The 25765-nt window shown below is 41.8% G+C and overlaps 1 protein-coding gene across 10 annotated transcripts in view; it reads left to right on the top strand.

The window, feature by feature from the left end:
- foxp1b (forkhead box P1b) overlaps window positions 1–25765 on the top strand; it is a 153289-nt gene that overhangs the window by 46827 nt on the left and 80697 nt on the right. For 8 of the 10 annotated variants that reach the window (XM_034585338.1, XM_034585332.1, XM_034585336.1 and 5 more), the window contains one exon: window positions 8413–8479. The exons of 1 other annotated variant lie outside the window; for it this stretch is intronic. The gene's annotated coding sequence lies outside the window, so the exon portion shown is untranslated. Of the gene's footprint in view, window positions 1–8412; window positions 8480–8610; window positions 8666–25765 lie in introns of all 10 variants that reach the window. One more of the 10 variants, XM_034585335.1, reaches the window with a different exon arrangement.

The raw sequence follows: 25765 nt of genomic DNA, 5'->3' as shown, positions 1-25765 counted from the left end.
GTGTGTGTGTGTGTGTGTGTGTGTGTGTGAGACTGTGTTACTGTGCCCCCCCTCAGAAAAAAAAATAGGCCTTCCAACAGCACTCTCACATTTCATCATCTGTTCTCCAGCGCCAGGGTGCTCCAGCACAAGTTGGCCACTCTGGATCCATCTGTTGTTATTATTTTCCACTGATAATTGGCTTCAACAATGGAATGTCTGTGTCCCCCTTCGCCTTTGAAACCCAACACGCTGTTTATTTTCCAGAGGTCTTATTTTTGCTCCCCCCTCTCTCCCTCTTACTCCCTCAATTCCTCCCTCTCTCCCCTCTCTTCACCTACTGTCACCTACCACCCCCCCTCTCCAAAATACAAACTGATCCATATGAGAGGGTTTCACATGAAAATGACAATTATTGGCCACGTCAGCATGTGTCACTCAGCATCTGACACTGTGCTGCAGATTTTCTGGAGAGTCTCAGCTCCCATTCTCCTTGAGTCTTTTTTTTTTTCAGCTGTGACGGCTTGGTAGTTTTCTGCTGGAGTTTCCCCTAACACCACATGCTTCTGCATTCCTGTTCTAAATAAGAAAAAAGAAAAACCGAGGGAGAGACGGATAGATGAAGTGATTGAGAGGGAAGGAGGAAAGTGTGGACTTAAGAGAGAGAAAACACATGGACAGTGGATGTTTGTATTATAAATCAGTTTTCCTTCTGATTAAAAACCAGCTTTTATTTTTTACCATTTCCATCAGGGGGTGTGTAGAAAAGAAGCATATGTATAGATGAATAAAAGGACGACGAGCTGGACATGATTTAATGGGAACCCACATCAAAAAATCTACAGTGTTAAATTAATTAAATTTAATATTTTAAAATTTAATTAGTGTTTTAGGTTGTAATTAAATGGTTTCATGTAACAGTCTTCATGCTCTGGTTCGGTTTCATGTAGTTTTCTTTATATTTATATCAGATCATTAGATTTCTCTGATTTTGATTCGTAATCTACAAAGTTCTATAAGCAAAGTAATTAGCAACGTTTCTTTAAATGTGGAATCCTCCTATGAAGGTGTAAAACAGGACAACCATACCAGGAAAGAAAATCTCGTTTGAAAATCTTCAGTTCTCATCATTAAGGACATTTTTGAGGACTGAGGAAGTATTTTCTCTCTTTTTTTCTCCTTCCTTTTGTTCTGCCGTGTGTGACCGTGCCGATGTTCATTTGTTCTGCCTGCTCTTGTCTAATTAAAAGAGGCCAGGACAGGTAGGGCTCTCAGCAGGCATCTGCTCTGTGCCAGTTCTTCATTTGCTGAGTGTTTGTGTTTATGCAAAGGGGCCTCTTCCTGCATATTTAATCTAACAGCCCGGCACCAGCTTTTGTTGTGTTTAGACCACATACCTTCAGTCCCTCTCAACACTGCAGTTTCTCTCTCTCTCTCTCTCTCTCTCTCTCTCTCTCTCTCTCTCTCTCTCTCTCTCTCTCTCTCTCGTACACACAAACACACACTACTTCAGCTACTCCATACCTGCCACTATCCTTAGGCTCTCTCCCTCAGAAGTGGATTTGAAAACACTCAGAGCTTGGAGGGAATCTGCATCAACACATACAGTTTCATGAACACGATGAAAGTCTCTTTGACTGTTCATGGGTTAGTCTGTAAAGATTTCATTGTCTTTCAACACTTTCTCAAATCATTTCTCTCCTCCTCCTTTTACCTTTTATGGGACGTCAGTGGATGTAGGTGAACGTCCATGTGGGTGTGTTCTGTAAGTGATTGAGTCTGTCGACAGAGAGTTGAGAGCAATGGGTTTATGGGAGAAGTGTTACTGAAGCATATCCAGTTTTTAGATAAGATTAATTGTTCTGTGTAATATTGCAAATTTCAATGAAGTAGTCTATCTAAAAAAATGCAAGCAGTTGTGTGTAAATGATTATTAGTTACCATCCCTGTGTGTCAGTGGTTGTCATTTTAAATCCAAACGAGAATGGCCCTCAGTAGAGTTTCTAACTCCACTTAGGCCCAGCAGTCCCTTTAAATTCAATCAAGCTGCATTTCACGCAGTCAATGATATCAGTTCCATAAATATGCCTGATTGTTTTAAACAAAATCCATACATTTTCTGAGAAATCAAGGAAATTGTTGAAAACAGTAGAGTAAAACGATATGCCCCATGATCAGGATCCACAGCAAAATGTAATGAGTTCTTCCCTGACTTATACCACATCATTCCACCAAGTATCGTGGAAATCCGATGTTGTTTTTGTGCAATCTTGCTTAGAAACAAACCCACCAACAAACAAACAGACAGGGGTGAAAACATGACCTCCTTGGCCGAAGTAATGAATTTAGCGAATGATAAGAGACATATCGAATAATGAAATTGTCAATTAAAACATGTGCCTGTTACCATCATTTGTGTGTTTTTAAAGTACTTTTTTAAATACATCTGAAAAGATCAGAAGAATGAATAAGGACATGGGAGAAAAAAAACAGATGTATAGTTTAACCCGTTTGATGGAGGAATGTCTTCTGTTAAGTTAAAAGTTCACAAATGATTGGGAAATATCGCACAGCAGTTCTCTTATATTTGCATTCCCCTGCTGTGGGCGTGCATACAGTACTGCAGGTGTGTGTGGATGGTTGCCTGCCTATGTGTGAAAGACAGTGTGTACATGTCGGTGTGCAAAATTGTGCTATTTCTTTTTGCCAGTGCAGCAGGGTTGGAGGTGATGGCAAGTGGTAACCCCATGGTGAGGCGTGAAGGTATTAGTTCCTCCCCTCACTCATCACCTCTTGTTCTCTCTTTGTCTTTGTCTGGGGAAATGGAATCTGCAGCTTATTGATATTAATAGCGCACTGGATCTGTGGTCGGAGAGGAGCTAGGACCTGGGCGAGAGTGGAAACCTGATATGGCTGGGTAGAACTGACAGGGGTGGGTTATAAAAATAGGATTGCATAATGTTCACTGTGTGATAGGCCACTGTGTGCTGTGCTGTTCTGTACGTGTGTGATCAGAGTTTAACTTTTAGACTGTGCTGATCTAAATTCATGACTTTTTTATTTTAACTGTGTGGTAGTGAATTGTTCTTCTTTCAGTAATAATTATTCACAAAGTGCAGCTTTCTGGAGTTTTTTTCTCGCGGATCAATAGATTAGAATCCCTGAAAAGAGAGCGGTGTGTATGTGGTATCCACTCGATAGAACTCTTTGTCTACAATGCGCTCATTTAAATAGAAATGGTTTGGTTTAGGAGTGAAATTCCACTTCCTTGCTATTAAGGCAGCAACGCTCTCTATGTGCACTCTGTGTACTTTGTTCTTAGCTCAGCAAAATGTGAGGGCAGGTCCAAAGAATCTGGGGGATCAGACAGGCCTGACATTCACCAGACTGCACTGTTGCCTTTTAAGCTTAGAAAAAAAAAAACAGAATGTGAAAAAAAGTGCCCAGAATAAGAGCCGGCTGGATTGAAGTTGGGTTTAATTGGTGGGTTTTGAATCTGTTTGCGTGTCAGAAAGTGCTGTTGTTTACAGTGTGTGTGGGTGTTACAATGCCAGGATCCTGCCAATCACATCAAAAACACACACACACAAAAACACAATGCTTGTTTTTCACTTTTTCAAATGCAGACATTTTCTTTTTTACGAGACTTAGCCATGTTTTTCATTTAATCAGTCCTTCTTAATAAAATTCCAGAAGAAACGAGGGAGAGAATAGTGTGCAGTCAGCCCTTTTAACAGATCAGATCATACAGTAAGCAGCTGCGTTTGTTGAAAAGTGAGTCATGCTTTAGATTTTCCTGTGTTTCACAGCACAGACAGTGACTTGGAAAATCTCCTGAACACACCCTAAAAACAAACACCAGTGACCCTGTATATACATATCTCTGACTGGCAACTAAAACTCTCCTCCACCCTCTTCCAGTGTTCGACTGATAGTGGATTTTTAAAGGCCGAGAAAGTGGCGCTTCCAGCTGATAGCCAATGAAAAAAAAGACTTGACACCACGTCAGACATAATCATGTTACTCGAGGTGTTTTCTGATATAGATACGTAGATTACAAGTAGCTCTCTATTGATCAGACATGACCACCGGCACATTGGACCTGTTCAGAGCTGGTATTAACATCCGTCCCAAGGGATCTGATCACAAGTGGGAAGAATAAGTTTGTGTGTTCTCACCTGGCATTGCAATGATTCCTGAATGTGTCTCTTGTGATCCCTTGCGATCAGGTCTCAATTTTCTGCTCAATATGCAATTTATCAAGAGGATTTTACCCGTCTGTCTTTACAGATGTGACCGATTATGTTTTTGTGTGTCTTTGTGTTGGCGCGAGCTAGAGAGAAAGAGAGCAAGCAGAGTCAGGAGGGGCTGAATGAACAAATGTGAGCAGCTATGAACAAAGGAAGGGTACGAATATGTTCAAATGGTAGAAGTACAGAGGACGTCAGCTGAGTAGGCGGTCCAGGACACGGTCCAGGAGACGTCCAGGACGCAGTTAAGGACACGGTCCAGATTGTGGTCCAGGACGCAGTTAAGGACACGGTCCAAGTCGTGGTCCAGGACGCAGTTAAGGACACGGTCCAAGACGTGGCCGGGGATGCATTTGCATTCACACAGTGAAAATAATGTGTAATGGTGGAATAGCAGTCATCTTCAGTCTAATGCAATAATAATGCTATACTATAAAAGACTACTACCAGTGATCTCATGTCCACAATGACATTGGCTTGATTGTGTGAATGGAGCCAAGCAATGATGCACATCACAGAGTGACTGTTGGAGCCAGTGCTACCATCGGCGGCAGTAGGGCGACTGTGGTCCATGAGGTATAGAGCAGGTCGTCCACCAATCAGACATTAACATTGATTCCCAGTTTCTCCAGTTTACACGCTGAAGTGTTTTTCAGCAAGATACTGAACCTCAGATTGCCCCTGGTGACCAGGGCGGCAGTGTGTAAAATGGTGTGTATGGTAGAAAAAGAAGCACATAGAAGCGTTAAATGAAAGTGTGTGTGAATGGGTCAATATGACTCAAAACTCTACATAAATAAATTCCATTTTCCATCAGCCGAATCCCTCTGATTCTGTTCATAAAATGGCTTATCTGTGCCGATTAATCAGTCGAACCGATTAGGTGGTTGACCGCTATCCTCTTCTTATTTTACACATTGTTCTTAATACAGATCCATCATCCTCAAGGAGGGTTGAACCTGCATCACAACTTTCCCTTTTTTGTTTTATTCAAACACACTGTTGAGCCCTGGCATGATAAATAGATACTGTAGATTTATTCAGATGCTGATACTAAGTGATCGAAACATCCCGGATGGGCTGTAAAGAACCGAGAGACAACTCTGGCAGCCTCTTATTGACAACCATTAAGTTGAGCATTAATTAATATGGTAATGATGTGTGAAGGTTCATTAACGGGCTGCCACAGAAGTAGCCACAGATACAGTATTAAGCGTGCTTTGAGTAATTAATGGAATAACTTTACTTAGTGGTAAATATTCATGGGCTCTCATCTTTTTGTCTGCACAGTGTGAGGAGAGAGGAGAGCCGTCCATTAGAGGAGCTGAAGAGCTGTCCACGCTGAATACAGGCCTTTTGTTGGGATTGGGTGCATTTCAGTGGAGGGGTATTAATTCATATTTTGAACATGCTATCTTACAACAAAGCCAAAGGCACCGATAACATACCTGGGACTAGAGAGCATATTGTGAAGCCGTGACCCCCTCACAAATAGGGAAGTCCACTTCACAGGTTTGTGGACGGAATAAAATGAGTCTTTGTTCGTGCTCATATGTAACCATAGCAGTTCATTATCATAGCAAAAAAACCTCCTGATTGTCCATTTCCTCTGAAAATAGGGTGTTTGCATGCCCCCCCCCACCACCACACACTCACACACACACCACTGCCACCACTACTACACTGAACCCTGTGGTATTTGCATAGAGAATGGAAACATTTATGCGGATCATCTGCTGCTCTGACTAACCGTTATGTTATCTACTGCACGAGTCTTGCTACTGAGATATTTTTTTGTCAAAAGTTGTTTTGTTTAACATCTACCCACTAATTCCACAGATGTCTGTCTTTTCCAGAAAAGTGCAGCGCCAAATTTGATATGATTTAGACACGCGATACATTCAAAACTAATAACATTTGAATAAACAGGCGACTAGTGCTCTGTAGCATTAAGTGGGTGCGGGGCAGTGTGCCTTCAGTCTGCGAACCAAGTGGAACATGTCGTCTTCTACTTCTTTGCCATACAGTAAATGGGTCAAACCGTGGGCCTAAAGCACCGCTAGATCACTTTGATAATTTTATTATTTGAATTTCACCATATCAAATGGAGACACAGACACGTGCAGCCATGCTTTATATTGAGCTGAATCATAGAACTTTTATTTTGAAAAGTTGTGAACTTGGGTCTGAAGATAGTGTCAATTGCTTAACAGACCTCTAAAATAGCTGACATCCATTGCGGTTAAGTAAATAACTGTAATAAAGCAAATACAGTTTCATTTTATGAAAAACATTGACAATAAAATCTTCATTGCAGATGAACCAGGTAGGATGAACACAAAGTTTTCTAACTTCACTCTGCCCACAACATCCAACACACAAAGTATATTGTATATTATATTGAACTGTTTGAGGAGGACTCACTATTGACAAGGAATAATTCTGAGGTAGCTCCAGAGCATTAACAGACCAGGCAGGTTTAGAATAGGCACTACATTAGTTGTGTAAAATAGGACAATACACCAACATAATCCTGGCGTCACAAGGAGACCTTGCAAAATGCTCCGTCGTTTCCTTTTGTCTTCTGAAATTGTTGCATTTTGATTCATATTCTTAGCTCAGGCCTCTGACTGAGCACACACATAACCCACCTAGGTGGATAATTATCTCAACCAGGAGTTGTTCTGTTCCCTAAAATCTCAATGTGGGAGTGTGTGATGAGCTCAGTTTTCCCAACCGGGTGAAGCAGCGTGCGCTTGTTTATCCTCACCCTACGTTCTCCGCACCCCCACTGTTCTAAATGGCAATATTACAGCCTTGTGCTGTTTGAAATGGAGACAATTATCTGTTTAGGTATTACAAGGTGGGCATTATATCACGAGGAGAAAAGGCGTACAGCTGTTATCAGGATCCCGTTGTTGCCTTTTCTCTCCGATACAAATTTTCCGTCATTAAAATGATGGAACATTTATCTAAATGGATGTTATGCATTGGGTAAACTCATTTGGCTCCCGGGGCTCTTTCAGGTGATGGGAATTAATGATGTTTAGTAGTTTGAAACTGAAAATATCTGTCATTTGTCACCACTCGCCATTGATTTACGATTCCATTGATGATATGTTAATTGAAGTGTAATGAATCACAATAATAGGATGGTTGTTTGGGAATGTTCCATTTTGATGATTTTTCAACCCTCTGTAGAGTTCAGAGTGAGCTGCGTGTTGACTCCCGTTTTCAACAAGGGCATTTAACACATAATTAATGCTGAAACTGGGCAAGTTGGGCCAGTGTGTTTTATCTGTGCACAGTCTGCTTTAGATAAACACTCGCACAAATGCCTGCCCACAGTTTTGACTGCCAAATGTAAACGGCAAAAAAGAACTGCGGGAGAGGGAGTTGGAGCCTTTTTTTCCTCCTCCCCTTCATATTTGGATATGCTTTAATGCTTTTATTCAAATGCACCTGAGATATTGCCCCCAGTCACTTCTCAGTTTACCATAAAAATAAGATTTTGTTTCCTTTTCTCTCCCTTTTTTCATCTTCCCTTGTCTGGGTTGAGTGCTCAGTTAGGAAAGCTGTGTGCATGCAGATCAGGGCGGCCGCCCGGGGGAGTTAAGTCAGGGCAGTGCAGGTACAGGTACAGAATTTTCACCACCAGGGGGGCCAAGTAGGGCATCTGCTGTCAGTAATATGAAAAAGGTTTTGTCTTGCAAATAAACCACTCACTCACATCAGACAGCACCATTGTTCACTTGTTATCGTGAGTGGGTGTAGTTGTACTTAACAGACAGATGGAAATGCAAGGATGTGTGCCACAGTGACAATAGTAGGCTTCAGGAGGATAAACGAAAGGTGCCTTCTGCCCCACTCTGAGCTGAAAATGGTGGATGCATGTCCGTAGCGGCCAGGGAAAGTACAGTGACCGGTGCTGCGTCATGTGCACAAACAGCACAGGAACGTAGAGGATTGATTTCTCCCTGATGATTTCTCAGAACACGTATGACGCTGTTTGTGTATGTTATCAATTCTAATCAATAGCAACTGGTGCTCCACTTGTTATTGGAAGCATTTAGTTGCTTTTTGCTTTTTGTAAATTGGTTTGTGGGTGCTGATGACAAGAACTCTATGGTCTGTGGTGGTAATTATTTCATAACCATAAATATTCTCCATCTTGTGTCCGCAGGGCGAGGGGGCTGTTTCACCACTGCTGGAACTGAAGATTGCTTTAAATAAGCAAGTCCTTGTAGAAGGTAAACACACAATCATTCACCAGAGTCTCTGTGCGTGTGTGAGTGTGTGTGAATGCTGCATTGAATTGGCTCAATAATTAACTGAATGCAGTGCGGATGTCTTGTTTGTGTACTGTATTGTGTGTATGCAAGACAGGTGCACCCTGTCAGTGGTGTGAGAAGCTGCGGATCTGAGACTGTAGCATGGTGAGTAATTAAATGGTTTAGAAGGGGTTTGTTTGTATAATTAGTGGTCGTCAGTCTGTTTTTAGGAACTTGTAGGAGATATGTGGAGGTGTCTGTCTCTTCCGTACTTTTGTACATGTTGACATTTGTCAGGAAAGGCTGAAATATGGTAATGCCATGTTTACCAAACATACATGGGGGGGTCGGGTTTAATGCGCTCAGTCTTGTTGTCGTTGGCACGTCCTTCAGTCTGGTTGGTATCTAGTGTTTGCTTCTCGCACCCGTTTCCCTATCTGCGAAGGCTCAGATGTGAACTTTTGGCTGGAGCGATCCTGGTGAGGTGGAGTAGGACTGTACTGTAGTGGTGTGTGTTTGTGTGTGTTTGTGTGTGTTAGGAGGGGGTGGGGGGTTATTACTTCGGGAGCTCAGGGCTTCAGAGGAGGAGTGACTCTTTTCTATCTGTTATAGCTTCAACCTCTCCGTATTCTCTTTCTCTCTTTCCCTTCTTTTTTTAAGATAATTAACATTTCTTCTACTCTCTCTCTCTCTCTCTCTCTCTCTCTCTCTCTCTCTCTCTCTCTCTCTCTCTCTCCCTCTCCCTCTCCCTCTACACTAACGTGTTGTGACTTGTAGATCCATAGGTTTGACGTGTGCATGTAAATGTGACAAGTAAAGGCTGCATGCACTGCCTTTTCTGTTTGAAGAAAAAAATAAGCTGTTCTAAGCAAGAAACTATGTGAGACGTAACTCCGGAGGCTAGGACGATATGGCAAAAATGTCCCCCATCAGTGGATATCAAGAATCATCGTAATTATCGAGATAAATGTCCACTACTATTTATTTTATGTTCTAATACTAATTTTTGCACCTGAGTGAAGGTTGTGGTTTTAAACTTTTTTGATAACCCTAACCCTCCTTACTGTGCTTGTACAATCCTGTATAATGAATACATCAATATAAATGTATTGTTTTATTGCCCAGCCCTATAACTAAATTAAGTAAACTACATAAATATAATGTATAAGTAACAAAGTTACATAAAAGTAATTTTTCCCCATAAAGCATTTAAAAATGAAGCTCTATGTTCAAACCTTAAGGGTTTCCTGTAGACAAACAGTTTATCATTGAGCAACTGTATAATAACAAGGTCATAAATTCAATTAAATCCTTTTGTTAACTCTTGCAGTCTTTAGAGTTTATAAGAAGCTGACGTAAATGTCTTCATTACAGTTAGACACCCCTTCTATTTGATTTAGACATCACCTCCACACTTCCAAAATTTAAGTTGTGTGTTCCTGTTTCTGTGGATTGCATTCTCTGCATAGTGAGGCCCCTCAGCTGCCTGCTCCAGATGTTAGATCAGCCCTGAAATCTTTCAGATGCTTGTGTAATTAATTTTAATGTGGCAAAATCAGCCTAATTATTGACACAAGTTTCCAATGTGATTCTGATTGCATCCCTAATGCAGAAATCCCTGTAGCAGTTTATGGGATTAGTAGGTCTTGGTGTTTAAAGCTCCTTTAAAGTGCAATAGAGTCAAGAGGGTGTGTAAAACATGTATTGTGCAAATTTTTCACATGTGCACCAACTGTTGTTTTTAACGTATTTATCCTGAATTGTACCCTGATGGAAAATAAGAATCTTGATTCACATATCATACTTAATATCATAGGGGAAGGACTGGGCAATAAGAATATACAATACAATTTTCATCAATAGCAATATAATACAAGTTAAATACATATAATGCTTATGTAGTGTTTTAATGTTCTACCTCAGATTTGAAAAGAATAGTAATTTGAGATATTTGGGGATTATTATCAATATAGACAGATGACAATTTTTATCTTTTCACCGAGACCTTCATATAAGAGCATAACTATGCGACAGGGCGGCCTCTGGTTTTTGCTGATAGTTTGCTCCAGGTATGACTTGTCTTGTCCCTTTTTTTCAGACCTGGTGGCATCTAATTTATCAAGAAAGTGCCAATGTAAGAATCCTCAGATACCCAAAATGGAATCTTGTGAATTCATGTAAGGGAGAGAACTCAGCATGCAAACTTTCCTGTAGTTCCTCCTTCGCTGTAAATGCTTCGGTTTATATTGCCTCAGCTTTAGCTTTTGAGGTTGCTTTGTTTAATCCACTTTTTATGGAAGTGTTAAGAATAAACAAGTGGATTCATGAGTTGGACCCACAGAAAGGTAGAGCTCAGATTTATGCTGGGATGAAAATAGGGAATCTGTAATAGTTCCCTTGACTGCATTTATTGCTTACTTTAAAAAAAAAAAGTAATTTCTTTCTATCAGCATCAAGCTGAAAATTGCCATGTATTAGTATTAGGCTTGGTAAGCTTCTAATTCTGTGGCATTTACAGCCGGCTGTGTTTCCATGCATTTATAACACTTTGATTCTTAAGAGCTCCTTTAATCGCTTATGCCTAGCTCAGAACATAATAAACAACTCGCCGTAGCAAAAGTGCCACATGGGGGAGATTTCTAGCAAGAAAGTTAAACACCTCTGTCACTGGCAGTTTTGTTGCTGTGTTTCTCATGCACTGTAAATGCCGTAATCTCCTTGCTGAGCTCCACTGCTGTAGTTAAAAACAGTGACAGGCAGAATAGATGCAAGGCAGCGTGAAAGTGAATAATTATCACACCTACAAAGACGTCACAATGGAAGCGTGGGCAGGGACATGAAGCGGGTGTGCTCACGCCTTTTCCTGTTGATTGAGATCACCTGGCCGCAGTCAGCTCGCTGTATCTGATGCTCGGCTCCTGTGGCCACATATTATCAGAGGACACTTTACAACACATTGCCTGCCTCTGTGTTGTCCTTCTAAACAGGCTGCACTGTTGAATGTGTGCCTCATGCTTGTTGTCACACAATGGACCAACACTCTTACTCTTGCATCTCCCCCTACTTTGATGTGAAATCATCTGTCGAGGTAGAGTGAAAGCGTTATCACTGATGTGTTATCCTGAAGCTACTTAAAATGTCCTTTTTCAGGGGGAAATGCGTTTGGCAAGTTTCAATCTATTTTTCTATCAGCGTCACACAGACATGTCTTCTTTTGGCGTGGAACATATTGACGGATGTCTAAACTCTGGTCTGGACCGGGAGAGTGAGGGACTAGGATAATGTCAGCCTCGCTACCAGGTGCAGACGGCTAACGTGACACAGTCTGTGCGTAAGATTGACTGAGATGACCAAAGTAAGCAAATTCCGTCGGCAGATGAATTGTCTTAGAGCAAGATGAAAAGAAAATCCCAGAAGTGAGAAGGAAAAAAATGTTGGGGGTCTGTTTTTCAGCTTCGGCCTTGTGTCTTTGCCTCAGAAAAGATGAAATAGAACCAATAACTTGGATTGATTTGTTTTCTTCAAAGCAAAATGACTATACAGAGGGTCATTTTTTGGTGGTAACCTTGGCCAGCATCTTATACACTGCAAAACAATATACTGCATTGTAACTAGTGGAATATTACCCTTGAGTTAACTTATGGACATACTGCCCGCCCCAAAAAAAGACAAAGAACAAAAAGTGTATGTTTAAATATTATGGCGCATTTTAAAGGACTCTTGTTTATGGTTTCCTGTTTGATCACTAGACTCTATGACTATGTAAGGAAATTTAAAAAAGTTCCCTAAATGCCGCAGTGATTCTTATTTGGATAGTTTTGACTTTGTTGCAATCATTTCATGTCATGGTAAATATCACTTTGGCAGTCCTTTGCTTTCTGCGTTTATTTTTGAAAACAAATCCCTTTTAGGGATAAAGCACCTGGTGGGGCTACTTAATGGAATGGCTTCAGCCCTGTGCAAATAAACAGCTTGCATTTTTTGCTGTGAGATTAGGAATGAGGCTGACGGAGGAAGAGAGACGAAGAGTGAGGGAGCGAGAGAGAGCTGGAAAGAACCAAACAAAGAAAGTCAACACACAGAGAGGACTGAAGTTGACGACTTGCATGTCTACTTCTGCTTCCTGCTATAGTTGTCTGTATGTGCTTTACAGTGTATGTCTATAGAAATGCATGCCTGGGCCAGACTTTCCTTTTTCAGCCTCATACTGAGGTAAAGCTCTTTCTTTGAATAGTTGACCAGTGAGTCAGTCGGAGTTATTCATGAGGGATGGAAAATATCTGAGTCTTTGTTTTGCACATGTGCACATACAAAAAACATGTGCTTATGTCTTTTCTTAACCTGAGAAAAGATCATGTGGTCACCAGAGCTGAGGAAAATAGAAAGAAAGGATAAGTGATCAGTGAAACATTAAACAGAATAAAGGCTGCGTTTATTTTAAACAGCTCATCATGCTGTTGAAAGAAATATCGGTATACATTTTTTTTTACTTCTTAATATTAATATTGATATGATTGTCAGACAACTGAATTGATGATGACTGATTTTACCAACTCCCAGCACAAGTCCAGTAACTGTTAAAGTTGGTGGATGAGTATGGAGGGAAGGTTAGACTGGAGAGGAAAATACAGGATTTTAAATGCAGCTGCCATATGCAGACATGCCTGTGAAGGGCCAGAGAACCTGAAAGGGGATTTTTACTGAAATATGGTTATTTACGTGATCAAATGAAGGTGGGGGCATTTTTCAAACCGATATTTATTTACAGTTTTTTTTGCCCTGGTTTTAGCCTTGGCTGCTGCGTTGTTTTCATAAACAAAGTCTCTCTGGATGGCTAGAAAAAACACCGGGCTGCTCAGTGCACTGAAAACAGGAATGACAAACACCATTAGCTGAAAAATTTCCATCTCATTGCAACTATGTTATTGTTTACTTTACCATACACGTCCTAATATGGTTACCTCCCTGTCAAAGCGGGCCGGAGCAGAGCCGAGGGGCCCTCGCAGGGAGATGCTTTCAGCTGCCACTTAGACAATAAGAAACAAATGTCACAGCTCGGCAAAATAGGCTGGCTTTCACAGTCTTACAGCTCTTGGCCTTCCACGCTGCTTGGCTCCGGATCCTGTGTGATATTTATCTACCCTGCACTGTTAGATGCCCTCACAATGTACCCCCGCCTCCCTCCCTCGCCCGCCTTCTCCTCTCTTCTTGTCTTCCTTCTGTCTTTCTTTATTTGTCTGTATCTCTCCATCGATCTCTGTCCTTGTCCTGGTGTTAGCAGTGTATAGGTTGACTGATGGGCCTCTGTTTGCCGTGTTGAGTTATTTATCAGGGGGCGGGGTGGTCTGTTTGGAGTGGCTGTTGTCCTCCTCCCTGCGGCCGAGCCGAGGCCAGTTCAGCTGCAGGTCACGCCCTGGCCTGAAGCCGACGCTGCGTTTGAAATGAAGACATCTTGGAAATTCTTACAAACCCCTCTTGGATACTCTCATGAAGTCATCCCACCAGAAAACCCAGGGATACTGCAGTGGAAATGTAGCATTTTGGAAGCTGCGTCTCCTTTTATTTTTATGGTTCTGAAACATTTCATAATGCAGATTAAATAAAACAATGATTTAACCTTAAAAGTCCAGAAAAGTTGTAATATGTGCTTTTGCAGCAGCAGTAATAGCTTGTTTAAAACAAGCAGAAGTGCCTTATAAATCCAAAAATACAGATAAAATATCATCAAACCCTTCAAACTGGATTTTACTCATATCGCCAAATAATGCCTTCTCCAGAGATTTTCAGTATAAAGGCTATTAGTCATTAGGGTCAGGCAACCTCACTGCAGGTTAGTCTGGCAGCAGGTGGAAATAAGGTTCTTTCAGATGCATGGGCTTTCTTTTTCCCAGTTGGTGGAGGATGATGGCAGCCTCACCTCAATCCTAAAATCCTCACGTTTATGATATTTGCCCAGTATTATCTGTGCCTGTGGATGAATGGGAGGACAGAGCATGAGGAATGTAGAAGGTCAGACTTCGTGATTTACACAGAACAGAGCCAGAGAATCCTTGGGAAAATACTTGGGCTGGGATCAAACAGACGTCATGTGATATGCTCTTAACACTGACCTTTTACATTCACGCATTTCACTGCTTCCCCTCTGGCAAATGATGCACATAATGTTAAACAATTTCAAGAATATATGCAAGTTAAAGAAAAGATATCTTTTTATAATCAGTGTAGTTTGATGTTCCATATAGGTTACACATATAGAGCTGTTGATACTTTTGTGTGATTTCCTCTATAAAATGATACGGAACAAGTGAGACAGTGTTGACATAACTTAATCAAAGCTGTGGAGTCATAATGCCTGTGTTTTTGAATATGTGCAGACATTTGTAGTAAAAACCGGCCTCTTTTCCTGAATTCCTGGAAAAGATTTTCTCCTACATTTTATTTTACACGAGGGGTTTACATCTGATTGGCCAAATGCCATTGACTGAATACATGTGCTGACTCACAGTGATTTGATACCTGTGAAAGCATAGAAGGAGCTCTAAGAAAGTGGTTCAAATAATTAACTTCATCAATGCTTTCAACTGATGATGATACAATCCTGTTTTGTACGTTTAGCTAAGAACAACACGCTGCTCGTTATTTTATCGTAAGTTTAATTTCCGCCCTATCCGTTTATATTTTGTTGATAATGTAACGGCACTGACCTTTTTTTTTCTTTTTCTTTTGTTCTCCATCTGAAGGGAAAGACTATACCCTCTTTGACGTTAATGACTTTGTGAGAGGGTTGTTTACAGGCATCAAGGTCACTTTCTGAGAAGGGCAGCGGGTTTTCTTGTAAACATATTTACAGCCAAAGATGTATAAACACTCTAAATGTATACAGGTGCAGCTGGGGTGATACTGGCACACTTTCCCTTTTTCTTTGAGTTTTTTTCTTCTCCAACCTTTCACATGTTAAACAGACGTACAGGCTGTGGTGTGCATATGTGTTTATTTCTGAATGCACCTCAAAGTATCACAACCAACATAAAAACAAAATAATAAAAAAAAAACGTCCTCTTGGAAAGCATAATGATGTGCCAGCTCACAATATGAAGCAGAGAGGAGAGAGCAGGGGAGACAGCGAGGCAAACGAAGGACTAGTGGGGGCATTAAATATGAATTAATGGAATGTTGCTCAGGCACATCTCTGGGTGTAGTCTAGTGTTGAAAAATAAAATTTATGTTGCCGGCTACTATCCGTGAAGGTGCATTTGGACTTAGTATCCTTTAATTAGAAGTGAGATATTAGCATTTCATAGGGCTTTATGCTGGGCGAGGGGATCGGCCCGGCCACCGCGCCTTCATTAGCCAGCTTCTCTGTGTAATGAGTGCCGTCATTAGCTGATGGAGTGGCTTTGCCCTAGCTCTACCTTGAAAGGCACATCTTTTACATACTTGCAAGAAATAAGGCCTTTTAATGGATTTCTTAATGAATAAAATAAGATGCGGCCATTTTGACGAGTGCATTTCTGATAATGTACACCACGGGCTGCTGCCTTTTTCTTTTTATTTGCAGAGGGAAAGCATGTTGATAATAATAGAAAAATGGAAAACAAAGGTAGTCTCTGGCTAGGTGGAGGCATAATTGACATTTTGCAAAAGAACAAAACAAAATCCATCGTAAGAGTCTAAATTATATTAATAATATATAGACGATGAAAGCTCACGTTCAAAAGGATTGGCTTCCATTCATATGCACTTGACATAAGGTGTGTGTGATTTCTGTCACAGGTCTGAGGAAGTGCTACGGGAGCTATGGCACCGGGTGTTAAAACCCACGGTGTTTATCGGGACAGCTATTGGATAAACCTGACTGCAAAGTATACGTGCAACTATATGTGCGGGAGTGTGTGCACGTCCAACAACAGTCAAGACAGTTGGAGACAGCAGAAGTGTTTTTGTGTGATATGGAAGTCTCCCTAAGCCTTCGGCTGCGGGCTCCATTCTCAGAATCAGGCGTGAAGTGATTAGTATTTTATTGATGAGCTCCTGAAGTGGCAACTGTGGGAAATTGGATCTTTGATCTCCGGGAGTTTGGGAAATATATCCTGAGTGTGTGGAGCTCTCCAGGTAAAACAGCCCCCACCATCCTACCAACAGCAGTACAATACACACACACACACACACACACACACACACACACACACACACACACACACACACACACACACACACACACACACACACACACACACACACACACACACACACACACACACACACACACACACACACACACACACACACACACACACACACACACACAGAGACAGACGTGTCGTTTGGGAGGGATATTCCTCCCCTTCTCCAAAACACATATTTGTTTTGGATGTTTTCACTGAGAGTCTACATGGTGATTACAGATGTTCATTAACAAAATTGGGTATTTGTTTTAAACTTTAACCAATCACTTTGATATGCTAATTACAGTGTAATTTAATTTGAGCCCTGTAATGATGATGCTGTTATTATGGACATAAATGATGCAGTTAAGCTGAGAGTAATCTCATTTGCATACTGTACATGCCAGTAAATTAAGCCCTTTCCTGCGTTGCTTCAGCTTTAATTTTCCACTCCTTTTCACACAGCATCCCTCAGCCCCTGTGCCTAATAGCAGGCCAGTTTGTTTGATGTGGAGAGCTGCTGCCTCACACTAAATCTAGTCACAATATGTAATACATAAAGGCTTTCATTATAACTCTGAGTGCTCTTTTAAGAACTTTGTTATTAATAAGCATGGGCGAGCTATCTGTGCTTTGTAGTGATACACAAAAACAGTTTCCGTCCCTTCCTATAATCATCCTCAACATTCCTAATCTGCATCCAAGAAATAAAAAACGATCAGAGCTGTAATAATGATGTACCTGGGTTAAAGAGCCGCTAATAATATTGTATACGTCCTCCGCTATGTGTTGATCAGAGATATCTTCAAAGAGGTGATCATATTCCCCCTTTGAAAAAAAGATGAAGGGGATTTAGATTTTTTTTAACTATGAATTTTCCTCTTCCTCATAAAGAAACTAATTGAAAAATATGGCCCTATTTTATGTTTAGAGCAAATAATTTGGCTTCTTTTCTTTTTGTACAAATGCTTTTTGATGTCTGTATGAAAGAGGTGTATTTCTGATGGAGGCTGGTGATTTAAAAGCTCCCGTGTCTTCATTAGAGAAGCACCACCTCGTGGCGTCTGATTGTGTGATGTTTGCAGTGAGGAGGTAAACATGTTTGTCACACAGGGGTGTATTTATGTTGATCAAACATATGAGATGAGCCACGCTGAATGTTAAGGACTTCTGGCTCACCGCAGGGCAGCTCGGCAAAGGCAAAGCCTCACAATGATCCAAACGTCCCCTTGCTTACAGAGTCCCACTCCCCTTTGCATTTTAAAGGTGGATAAGGAGGGTGGTTTATGGACTTTAACAGCGACACTACAATTGCCCTTCACTGAGAATGCTCCTCCATTTTGTCCCATAAAGAATATTATTTTTCTGCCAGCCAATTTTCTCTGTTAGTCTCTAATTGGCTACATAAATCTCGGCCGTTGAGGGTGAGAAATGTTGCGGTGTCACACAGTGTAATCTTCACCCTTATTTACCAATTCATTAAGATTCATTGATGCAGGATCGGTGAGAGGAAATGACAACATAAATCAGGCCTCCAACATAATGACCCTAATCAGTTGGGAATTGCAGAAAATGTCATGATGAACTATGTCCTTGTATTAGTGCCACTGTACATTGTCATTGTGCTGCTTTATGAGTGGGATGCATCCTCCTGACATGGGCTGTATTTAACAAAAAAGAGTTGTTAAAACCTGATTCCATTAAAACGCAGAAATTCATGTAAGGTCTTTTGGTATTTAGCCCCCTCGCCCTTTGTCTTCAGTTTAACTGCTTAATGGAACGCCCAAACTCCCATCCTTTTTAACCCTCTCTGTCCTCTCCCTGGGAAGCTGTGGAAGCTTTTAAAATAATAACATGCTTCTTAGGTTTCAACGACCCTGATATCATATCGAGGAAGAATGGCTCCTTTAGAGGCAGCAGGAGGGGTCAGTGGGTACAAGAGCAATCCCATAGAAGTGACAGTGAATCAGATTGCTCATAACAAACTGCTGTTTTGTTAAAGACGCCTAAACTCGTGTGCCTCTTTTACACCAAATTAGTGGATATACGCAGGTTTTTTAAACGATTGACTCCTTCCGTTTGCCCGTTTTTTCCCCCGTGTGCGTCACGTTCTACGTTACAAACGAAAAAACAGAGCTACAGATTCACCTAGCGTCCCCACTATAGACGTTTAGAGCCACAAAAAATGAAGTTTGGTAATGCTGCTGGCCCCATTTTATTTTGAAAAATCATGCTGTGTTTAGTCTGGACAGGCAGAAACGGGGATGTTTGGAAACTAAGACGTAGACACACTACAAGTTAGCCTTCGTCAGGCTACTATCACATGATCCCCTTCTGCAAGAAAACATTCGGCATTAGCCTCAGCTACCAGTGTAGGGCGCAACATGGGTAATCAATTACAAATGTGCTGACCCTGATGTCTTTGATAACAGCTGTGCAGCAAAATTCTGCATTTTGCAATCATACAACTGCTTAAATGGGACAAGCTGTTATTTGAGCAATCTGTGACAATTCCGCAACTAAGTAAAAGCTTCCTGTGTACACTGGCACGCGTATGCCCAGTGTACGTGAGTGGTCACATGATATGCATTTTCAGGTATGTTAGTATGGACAGGGATTAAAACTGATACAGAGCCAAAATGCTTGTGTGGACGGAGATCGTTTTAGTTTGAAAACAGCGTTTTCAAAGAAGTGTAGAATTGATGTAGCTTGAGGCACTCTCTCTCACCCTACTGTCTTGCCAACTTTCCATCACTCGTTTCTATCCCTGTTGATGTGAAGCATAGCCGGTAAAAACTTGTGTCTACCGCAGAATCATTTGGGCTGGGAGCGAATGCTGATTTTATCCATTCCCAGTGCAGACAAAAGCCAGATGTTTGCAGGTGTTAGTGGGTTTTTTGACCAGAGGAAAAGAGACTTTAGAAAGTCACAGAGTGCAGACAGCTGTAGATGAGATACTATTGAAATAGAATAGCCATTACATTACCATGCCATTATTTGTGTGTAAAGGTTAATGACTGTGTCTGCAAAATCAATAGTCTAACTTAATCTCAGTTTGAGAGCCCCAAACTCCCAATGGCTCCCGCTGTGCATTTTTTGTCTGGAGAGAAACATGAAACGGTGTTGAGAATCATTTAAGTAGCAGGGGTTGTGCTAGCGCCTACAGTTTGTCCCAGTTATCTTGCATGGTACAGAGAGAGGAATAATAATAAATGCATTTACCACACTTGACGACTTGCTCAACAGTAATTAGCGGCCTACTTTGTGTGTGTGGAGCTGTGGTTTACCGCAGGTCTGTCTTGATGATTTAACCGAACTGCAAAACTTTTTCGCAAAAAATGATTAGGCTAAATGTTGTCAGCTCACAGAAAAAGAAGTGTGCACTCTGGTGGGTTAAAGCAGCCCCCTCCTTCCGCAAAAGACAGCAGCTCTAATAATATTGTCCTCTCTTTGCGTAGGCATGCGATATTAATTAGACGGGTTCGTTAAGACTAACCTTGATTTTCCCAGGAAAATGCATCTGACACATTTCCTTTGCATTCCCAAACCCAGGGGAGCAGCCCTTACATGAATTCGAGTGAAAATGATTAAAAATATATGACACGTTTTAAGTAATGTTAAAACAATAAGCGCCTCTGCAGCTCCCATAGGATGCTGATAGATTGAAGTTGTGTTGTTCTACGGATACGTCTGTTTGACAGGTCTAATTGGCAAGATGAGCTTGAGGGAAGAGACGCACGCCTGCACCATTCCTGCGTGTCGAGCCTGTGGTCAGAAAACGAGGCCCCCGGTCTCCTGGTGTCTGTCCTCGCGGTGTGGTGTTAATGGGCATGAGCCACATGTGAGCAAGATTATCAAAGTCGAATGAAGGAGAGTCGCTGAGAAAATGTGTGGCGAACCACTCCTAAAAGAGGCTTCACATCCCAGAATTACTATTCCATCCATGTACAACCAGATTTAAACTCATTAGACTTCTCTATTTACTTAGTCTCCATCGGCCCTAGTTGTACTAAAAATACCGTGGCCTGCCTTACTTTGGCACATTCCGTCATTGTCTGTGCACAGCAGGCCTTCATGCTGAGGTGTTCCTCGGGATTGGCTCAGTGCACAGGAGACAAACTGGTTTATATATTTCCTGAAATTATGAATCTACTCAGCTTCTCCATTGGAGTCTGCCTTCTAGTGTTGCTCTTATTGATCATTTATTTGAGCTTGTAGCATGATAAAAGGTTGATATTCATATGATGTCGAGCCCCTTTTCCTCTGCTCTGGTGTTGTAATAGTTTTGAATCTAAATGTCACACTTGAGAATCCTATCACATTTGTCACAATGTGGTATAAATATGTGTTTTGAACCCACCTAAATGGAATCTGATGTGGAAGTGGAGACAGAATCCAAAGTTTTTGCCATCCAGCTCAGCAGATGGCATGTTGTTGAGTTCAAGAAAAATTCATGGTCAAGGTGACATGCAGCTTTAAAGTCCCCACACTCCGATACCTACATTTTCTTGTGTAATCACTGCTTATATTTGAACAAATGAAATGTTTGATCCAGCAGATGGAGAAACACGTGAATCAAGCAATCACACCCATACACTTTTCTTTGTTGTTTATGATAGATAACATCTCTGTTCATTCATTTCCAGCTAATTCTTTTTTTGCTTTGGTTGTTTTCTCGCTCCATACCCTCACGTTGCGGGCGCCCTCACACATCCTTTGTTATTTCCACAAACCCTGTTACTGAATAATTGAAAAAGGTAAATGTTTAACATGTTTTTACAAGTTCCTCACTGCGCTGCTGTGAAGAGCCACTGTTTGTTGGGTCTGGATGAAACACTTCGGTCGCTTTGCTTGACAATAATGTGTTTCCATTGGAGACAACCTCGCTGGCCGGCCGCCCAGTCCGCCCTCTCGCCCTTCTCCTTCTCATTCAGGGCGGCTTGCGAGCAGCTGGAACACACCAGCTTAACGCGCCTTCAAATGTCAGAAGAATGACTTTTTGTTTATCTTGACTTCTGCTTTGCTTTTTAGCCGAAAGCTGTATTTGCATCGACCTTGAATCCCTAACGCCTGGCCCCCCTCTCCTCTCAGAACCTGTTTACACTCTGCCTGCCGCTAGTGTCACCTAGGAAATCGCCCGATCATTCCACCTGGTTAATATTAAATGGCTCCTGCAAGGAGATGTGTTTGTTCATAAACACAAACCCCCGCTCCTCCTGTTTACTGTAGCCATGGCAGCAATCACTTATTAAACAAACAGCTGCTTTGTTTGCCAGTGTGAGTGGTCTGCCTCTAGCCCATACAAGGTCTGGGAAGAACTTTAGAAAAGGCTTCTGTGTTTCATGTGGTGCAGGGATGTGGGACTTAAAAAAAAAAAATTGCGGTGGAGGTATTGCCTGCAGGGGGTAGGGTGTGTGTGTCCCTACTTTATTGTCACAGTAGTCTGGAGATATGCTCTGCTTATCTGTGACTTGGTTGAAGTGGCTGACAAGATTACATGGTTGTTTGGTCTGACTGTGAAGTCTCTTTTGGCAAAATGTCATCCCTGCCGTTAGTTCATCTCAACGGAGAGTGGACGGGGAATTGAATTGAGAGTGTAGATTGATGTGCTTCTGGTTTTGTAAAAGTCCCACCTTTTGCAGATAATGCAAATCTTGCCCATATATGAGTAAGGTTGGGCACCGTTAGAGCTTTTTCCGATACCAGTGTTAAATCAATTCTTTTAAAACTTTTTAAACGGTGCCAGAACATGGAATTTTTTAAACATGTGTTGTACACCCCGGTTTTAGAATCCTTTCACGTGAAATACAGCCACATTTTCTATCCTTTAGCTTTAAGCATTTTGTTGTTGTGTCGCCTCGAGTTTGAGGTAGCTACTAGCTAACTGTGGGTTAAAGTTACGTGCTGCCAGAGCCATGTTGAGAGTGTGTTGTCACCAGAGTTAATTATAATGTTAACGAGGGATTTGTGGTGATGTTTGTGTTGCCTACAAGGCGACTTGTTCAGTACATAGTTCATGCACTGAAATTAGTCACCGAAATATGCATCGTGATCCGGTCCACTAGCTACCTGATTTTGGTACCCAACCCTGTACACAAGGGCATGGGGCTACAGTAATGAAAGGTTGTTGGGATTTTACCCCATTTATCAGCCTGTGGATGTTTCCAGGAGTCTCAGAGTAGTTTGTTATCAGCGATGAGGCCTGTGATAATGGATAATTTATCATACAGCTTGTGTCTTTTGACTTTTCCCCAGAACCAGGAGCCAAAATACGGCAAAACATACAACTCTTAACAAACCTTGAGAAGCATTCTGTTGTTGCACCACCGGTACACGCTGATGTGTTGTCTAGTCTAGCAACCAAGCCGAACCTAAACAGCTCTAAAGAGAACCTCTCCCCATTGTCTCCTCCTTTTGTACGTCTTTATCTCCCACCCAAGAAATGTTGTGCTTTTGTTGTGTGCTTTTGTAAACAAGGGCTGTGTGAGAACTCGGTGAGTTGAAGCAGGTGGCCGCTAAGGCTTTACTGTCATGAGCATTAAAGAAAAACAGAACATGGAGAAGGGTCAAAGCACAGCTGCGCGGGCCGACCCTACCTTGAATCGAATTGCTGACTTGTTTGAGCTGTTGAATTCTAGGCAAGCATGACATGGGGACAGGCATTATGTTTCCACGGAGGGGGGTGGGAGGCAAGGAGAGGCAGGGCTGATGAGCTCTGGCCGCCGGCTGTTCTTAACCTTCAACCTGTCTGGTCAGGTGGGAGACACATGAGACTCTTGTTTGTACTGTACTCCTCATATTTGAGGCAGGGAAAACAAAACAAACTGTAAACAAACAGAAACTCTGACCTTTTTTTTATTATCCAGTGTTTTTCCAAACACTTGTTTTGTTTTGCAAGCAACCCCCCCCCCCCCTCCAAAGAACAGAGAGGCATCTAATAATCAACAGCACAGCCGGTTTCTTTTTGAACAAACCGTCTTTGCCTTGTTTTGATCTCCTGGAATTTCCATTATTTTCATTCTTGTTCTTTAAACTTCTTTCCAGCTAAGGATTAAAAAAGAAACAGCTGACATGCTCCAGTATTAATAAGGAATATTATTATGCACATGTCTCTTTTTGTGTATTGTTTTATGTTGAAATGTTTGTGTTTGGAGCATGAACATATATTTATGTATATATGTTTTTAACCCCAGTAACTGCACCCCTTTTAGTGGGACACTTGACCCGTAATTACAGCTTAATTTGTGCACGTTGTATAAATGGAACGGATGGAAAAACTTGGAGCTCCTTGAGTCATGGCGAAGGAGGCTATCCCCTGAGCAAAGTGAAAATAAATACATGGATAAACAAACGCAGGCCGAGTCACGTGGCTTGAGTGGCCGGGGCCCCAGCTGATGATGGCGTCCCTGCCTCAGTGCCTCACAGATTAACATTGTTATCAGCGCAACTCTCTAATAAGGCTCTTTCCTATCTGCTTGATATTTATGATGGATAATGCCCATTTTCCATTTTCTTTTTTCCTCCAATTTTTTCGCTCATGATATTGCAGCTTTGAATTATTCTGTGGCGAAATTAACGAGAAGGTAGATTTATGGGTTTCATTTGTTTGTCAATTCGAAAATTAATTGGGTGTTAATTTTAGCCATCCCCTCATCAGTGCCGGTTCCAAGCATGCGCGCATTACTTTGCATTCATTGAAGCTTTTTCTCTCCTTTATTGTGGGTCACTAGTTTTGCATACATTAAAATAGCCCTGCGGCTCATTCCCTTGATTACTTTTGGAGATGCCATGCATTTGGAAATTTACGCCTTTCCGTTATAATTATGAAAATTTTGCACGGAATGACAGTGCATGTATAATAGCCATTACTTTCTCCAGTTTTATGAAGCTTTAGAAAAAAGAAAGAAAGCAAGCCCTCTTTTTTGCATGTGGAAAAATGTCTTTTATTTGAAAAATAAATGGGGGTGAATAACGTCAGCACATGGTTTATTTCAAATGGCATTTAATTTTGCTTGAGAATGTGTGTTTCTAATTGGTGTCTCAGAAGGGGAGTTGGTACAAGGGGGAGCCTGTAGATGGAGTAGTGGCTGGCTGCATCCCATCCCACAGTATTCTTCTTGCTCACCCCTTGTTTAGAAAATCCCATTATGGAGAGAGCCTGTGCCAGACTTGAGGGGTGAGCCGGGTCAACATCTGTCTGGAGGGAGAGGGGGGCCGGCTGTAGTCCCAGCCCAAACTACTGGGCCTGTAGGCCGGGCCCAAGCTGCTCAGACAGGCCCCTGAGTGTGGAGGCGTCATGACACACAACTGAACCAGCACAGGCCACAGTGTCCGATGACTCGCGCGCTCATGCTTCTTGCTTTTACAGGAGACAAGATGTAAACCATGGTGCACTTTGGGTTTGGGTTTTTTGTTCTGGTTCTGGTTTTAGCTCACTGAAGCCCACAAGGGCTACTGCAAATCCCAAGCTTTGAGACTTTATCTGAGAACCAGTGCCTGTTATACTGCTGTTTATTTTTTAATAAACTATTAACTATAATTATTATCTCACGTCTGCTCTGTAAATATTCTTATGTGACAAGTTGTCAACCTCAATTTCCTATCTGTCAGCCTGAGTGCGCGTCCCCACGGTGTCTGGGTGTGCGTCTGCATCTTGTTTAGATCGGGATCTCTGGAGACGCTGTGCTGCCGTAGTTGAGCACTTATTAACTCGCATTGGCCTTCCTATTACACGCCTTAAACGCAATGCCATAAATCTGCATTTAGTTCCATTTTCACCTTCTTTCATGATGAGGCCCAGTGTTTTAAAGGCATTTATTCTGCTTCATATAAATAATTAATCAGCCAAGTTAATTCGCTTCTGCCTGACTTGGTCAGCTTCATTAACCAACCTGGAATTGGGGGGCTAGACGCAGTGCACCAGTGAGGCCTGCGACCGACGCACAAAAGCTCTAAATCATTCCACTGATTTGAGGAATACATGGTACAGATACGCACTGGTGTCACCCTGGCACTCGTCCCCAGGAAGGCAGGAGATGGGTTGGAGGGGTGGCTTGTCTGTCTGGCTTTTGTGTTTTCAACAGCAGAACAGAGGATGTAA

The sequence above is a fragment of the Hippoglossus hippoglossus genome, chromosome 5 (assembly GCF_009819705.1).
Source record: "Hippoglossus hippoglossus isolate fHipHip1 chromosome 5, fHipHip1.pri, whole genome shotgun sequence".
NCBI lineage: Eukaryota > Metazoa > Chordata > Actinopteri > Pleuronectiformes > Pleuronectidae > Hippoglossus > Hippoglossus hippoglossus.
Note: the sequence above shows the minus strand (reverse complement) of the source record. Positions and strands in the feature narration are given on the sequence as shown.